Source organism: Crocuta crocuta, unplaced genomic scaffold, assembly GCF_008692635.1.
Source record: "Crocuta crocuta isolate KB4526 unplaced genomic scaffold, BGI_CrCroc_1.0 scaffold2666, whole genome shotgun sequence".
Taxonomy (NCBI): domain Eukaryota; kingdom Metazoa; phylum Chordata; class Mammalia; order Carnivora; family Hyaenidae; genus Crocuta; species Crocuta crocuta.
In genome coordinates, this window is record NW_027528695.1 from 10,526 (window position 1) to 15,887 (window position 5,362).

General features: G+C 37.4%; 1 protein-coding gene across 1 annotated transcript in view; it reads right to left on the minus strand.

The window, feature by feature from the left end:
- Nucleotides 1–5,362, minus strand: part of SH3BGRL (SH3 domain binding glutamate rich protein like) — a gene marked incomplete at its 5' end in the record, with an annotated part of 15,176 nt that overhangs the window by 7,968 nt on the left and 1,846 nt on the right. The gene's annotated exons all lie outside the window — the stretch shown is intronic.

Here is a 5,362-nt window from a genome sequence, read left to right on the forward strand (position 1 = left end):
CTAATTTCCATTTTGCTAGGATTCTGGGAAAAGTAGTAAAGAGGCAAGGCATATTAGATCCCATTTAATGTGGGTTAGAATATATGCTATTTTGTGGGGCAGAAACTGCAAAATAGCTTATTCCATATAACACAGGCTTTAAATCTGCCTCAGGCCAAGTAGCTTTCTCCACAGCTAAAGTAGCCAACTATTTGCCAGTGAGAGGTTCCTTATTTCTCGTAGGAGGCTATTACTTCCATTCCCCATTATTTCTCTTTTATTATTTATTAAGATAAAGGAATTCTCATAACCTAGAATAGAACAGATTTTAGCAAGATATGCCCAGTATCATAAGAGTAATAAATCTGTGCTGTTTTTAGAGGAAGGGAATGAGATTTTCATAAAATATGACCAGAAGAGCAAACGAACCACTAAAAAGTTTCATTTCAGGGATCCATGTAAAGGATCAGATGACTGAATTTGTTTGGGCTTCCTACTATCATCCTCTAAGCCACCAAGCATTCTTTAGAAGTAACAAATAGGGGCACCTGAGTGGCTCAGTTGGTTAAGTGTCTGACTTCGGCTCAGGTCATAATCTCAAGGTTCATGGGTTCCAGCCCTGTGTCGGGCTCTGTGCTGACAGCTAGCTTGGAGCCTGGAGCCTGTTTCAGATTCTGTGTCTCCCTCTCTCTCTGGCCCTCCCCTGCTCACTCTCTCTCTCTCTCTCTCTCTCTCTCTCTCTCTCTCTCTCAGAAATAAATAAAACATTATGTTTTTTTTAAAAAAGTAACAAATAGAATTGCCTAAATTTGACTATGACATATCAATAGCAAATCTACTTAGAAAACACAGCCATTGTCTATACCTGGCCTTACTTTGTTTAATTTAAAACACATAGAAATAAGCTTGGCATTTTGGCTGATTTATTGGAGGTGAAAAGCACTCATAATTTCTTGATTTTTCTAGAGACTTCCTCACCAACAGATTATCAATTACAGTGTTCTGTATGTGTATGAGTAATTCCTGGTACTTGGAGGATCTGGAGATATAAGGTTTAGATATATGTAGAGTTCTTGGTACTTGGAGGATCTCTCAAGCCATGGATGACCCTAAATTGGATCCTCATGCCAAAAAACATCAGAGTTTCTCTCTCTTATTTAGGAATTCTTTTAACACAGTCAGAATTGTTTAACCCTACTGGAATTTCCCAAGGATTGACTGAAAGCATCTTATCATGTACCCTAAATGCTGACAAAGGAATAAACCCTACTACACAGTAAGCACATATGAACAGCCTCCTATGAGCTCACTCTTTGAGCTCACTGTTCGAAAGTGAAACTAATTGGATATGGATAACAATTTCATACTGAGACACATGACCTTTAAACTACTCAAGATAAACAATATACAAGCAACATACATCATTTCTAAACTCAAGCACTTGGAAGTAAACTAAAAATATTAGTTGAAAGAGTCCAACAATCATAGAAGAGGTATTTCTTACCTTTTGTTCAAAGTAACAAAAAAAATTCATGTCAGTTCTTAAGTTCATGTGAAAGAAAATAGGTCAACTATATTGAAATCTGATCATAAAATGCAACTCTAGTTGAAGTATTTTGGGATCAAGGTATATATATATATAAATGTTTATTTATTTTGAGGGGGTAGGGACAGAGAGAGAGGGAGAGAAAATCTCAAGCAGACTCCACACTGTCAGCACGGAGTACAATGCCGAGCTTGATTCCACAAACCGTGAGATCATGACCTGAGCCAAAATCAAGAGTTGGACGCTTAATAGACTGAGCCGTCCAGGTGCCCTGGATCAAAGTATCTTATCTATTTTTGACCCTGGACGTAGCAAGCACAAACAGGTCTTTAACTCTGAGACAAAAGTACATCACCAGTTTCTTAATAAAGCCAGATCAATTAATCTGTTCTGTAAATAAGTATTGAGCACCTACTACATGCCATTTTTTTGGTGCTAAGATTACAAGGTAAACAAAATATTTTTAAATTAATTTTAATGTTTTATTTATTTGAGAGAGAGAGGGAGAGAGAGAGAGAGAGAGAGCAGGGGAGGAGCAGAGAAAGAGGGGGACAGAAGATCCAAAGCAGGCCCTGTGCTGACAGCAGTAAGCCCAATGTGGGGCTCGAACTCATGAACCATGAGATCATGACCTCAGCCAAAGTTGGCCGCTCAACTGACTGAGACACCCAGGTGCCCCAAGAATAAACAAAATATTAAGATCTTCATATCTATACATAGCTCAACCCTAGGGAAGGCAAATTTAAAATATTTACAAAGAGCAAAAAAAAGAGATTATGACATAGTCTGCTTCTTCTATAGAAATTCATTTGAAGAAAAACACAGATATTTTGTTTACACCTCTGGGATTCCAATAACATTAATCCAGAATGTATTCTATCATATACTGGTATCACATTAATTATTATTTCATCAAAAGGCTTCAGTTCTTCATATACATAGCAGAAGCTCTTTCAGAACCAAGATTATTCTTATAAATATTGTACCTTCTATAATAGTGTCTCATCTATGTGGTAGGGTAATTGTTTCAGTCACATTCCAGTCTGGAAATAAGAACCTAAGCCATAGATCATTGGTTTTCAACAGGGTGTAATTTTCTCCCTAGGGACATCGCAAAGTCTGGAGGTATTTTTGGATTTTCACAACTGGGAGGGTGCTACTGGCGCTCAGAAGCTGGGAATTCTGTTAAACTTCCTACAGTGCATAGGGAAGCCCTCCACAATAAAGATTTGTCCATCCCAATATGTCAGTTGTGCCAAGGTTGAGAAACTTTGAGATATTTTTTAATGTTTATTTATTTTTGAGGGAGAGAGAGAGAGAGAGAGGAAAAACCATGAGCAGGGAAGGCAGAGAGAGGAGACACAGAATCCAAAGCAGGCTCCAGGCTCTGAGTTGTTAGCACAGAGCCCAACGTGGGGCTCGAACTCATGAACAATGAGATCATGGCCTGAGCTGAAGTTGGATGCTTAACAGACTGAGCCACCTAGATGTCCTGAAACCTTGAGACATTTTAAGCAATGGAATTTAATATGAAGGACTTATTTGCAAAGCAACTGATGAAAGGCAAACAGGAAATGATAAGGCAACCTAAGGATTAACGACAGCAAGAAGCTGCTACCACAGCTACAGGTTAAAGGAAAAAGCAGAGAAGATGATATTACAAAACCCAGGATCTGAGACATGTGGTATCACAAAGGAGACATAGACACTGTCATGGACACTTCCAGAAGCAGGAAGGAGAGGAATATCTTGGCTTTTCCTCCCTCTGTCTTCCACTCTTCCAACCAATATCTCCAATTATTGGCCAAACCTAATAGGTAGCCAGTCAGCAATGGAGATTGGGAAATGTAATTTACTCAGGTCAGCCTCCCTCATAATACAGAATGGAGGGGAAAAAAAGAATGAAGATGGAATCTTTCATAAATAGGAAAATGAAATACACAGTGTTTCAACAGAAAAAGTAAGAGCTTATGAATAAAACAAATTTAGGTTTAAATCCTAGCTGTATCGTTTTGCAAGTCAGTTAACCTTCTTCAAAGCCTCAATTTCTTCATCTATAATAAAGGAATAACAATACCTACCTCATGGGATTAGTATGAGACCTAACTAATCTAATACACATAAAGCATGTAGCACAATCCTGACATATCATACATATGTTTTCTATGAATGGTTACTATATATTCTTCTCCCTATGAGTCTGTATACGGATAAATCTTAATTCTTATTGTTATTAAACTTCTAACTTACGGGGCCCCTGGGTGGCTCAGTCGGTTAAGCATCCAACTTTGGCTCAGGTCATGATCTCACAGTTTGTGAGTTCGAGCTCCGCGTCAGGCTCTGTGCTGACAGCTCAGAGCCTGGAGCTTGTTTCGGATTCTGTGTCTCCCTCTCTCTGCCCCTCCCCTGCTCGTGGTCTGTCTCTCCATCTCTCAAAAATAAACAAACATTTAAAAAAATTTAAAAAAATCATTAAAAATAAACTCCTAACTTAGTATCTGGTATACAGCAGGCATTTAATAAAAGTTAGATTCTTTTTACATTAACAAATATTTATTTTATCGAGTCTCACCTCCTTCCCCGTCCTTTTCATCCTATTTCTCAGTGATACCTTATTCCTATTCTCAATTCAACATTCTCAAATGTTCTCAAATGTTATCCATATAACGTAAAAGATGTTCGTTTTCAAATTCAAATGAATTAAAATTTCTGATTCAAAAAAGTTAAGACAATATGCTGGCTTAGATTGGAATGGATGGCCTCTGAGGTCTCTTCCAGCTCCTAGGATTCAATAATTTGCAGAAATTTCAATTATAGAGGCACTGAGGTTTCATTATCTAAATGAATAGCCTAAGTGCCTTTGGCTTATCTGCAGAGTATGTCTTTACACGTTGACCCCATTAGCAGTAACAGATGAAATATTCCGGACCCTCCTCAAATTCGATTCAGAGAGAAAATATGTTATGCCAATAAAGTTCTCAATTTTCCATGCTTCCTTCCCTAGATTTTCTGAATTGGCACATAAAAAAGATCCCCACCCAAAAGTGTCCTTACTTCCATATAAACCTATTAAGTAGAAGATTTGGATTGCTGGCTCTAATACATTTGTCCCTCAATCATACTAATTCTGAGGACATAGCAGTGCAAACAATTCTTTACTAGAAATCCTTATAGCCATCACATATACTTTCTGTACTGTATCATCACATGGATACGTATTTATAACCATAGTCCTATTGTTTCAGATGTGTGTGATTCTTCCTCCATCTCACTTCCAACCGTCTCCTTTATTTATACTTGTACTTGCTATAGTATCTAAAATTGCCAGAGGTTGCAAATGTTACTTAAAAAATAATAACGAAAACTACTTTATCGTTTAAATGAACTAAAGATTGCATAGTTGAAAACACCAGTCACAAAGCAAAAACTCCATTTTTGTTTCCCTTGTTTTTTATATGAGTTCAATTAGTTTACTTAATATTTTATGAAAATTCATTAATAATATCAAAATAAGGGGCCCCTCAGTGGCTCAGTCAGCTGAGCTTCCAACTCTTGATTTCGGCTCAGGTCATGATTTCACAGTTTGTGAGATCGAGTCCTGCATCCAGCTCTGTGCTGACAGTGCAGAACTTGCTTGGGATTCTTTCTCTCCCTCTGTCTCTATCCTTCCCCTGCTCTCTCTCTTAAATTAAAAAGAAAACAACAACAATGATTTTAAATAATATCAAAGTAAAAGTATTACTCGCTTCAGGTAGGAAATAAGATATTACTCTTTTTTATCTACTTTTAATCTAAATAAGTAAAACATCTGACTTCTTTCAGGAGCTTCTTCATGGA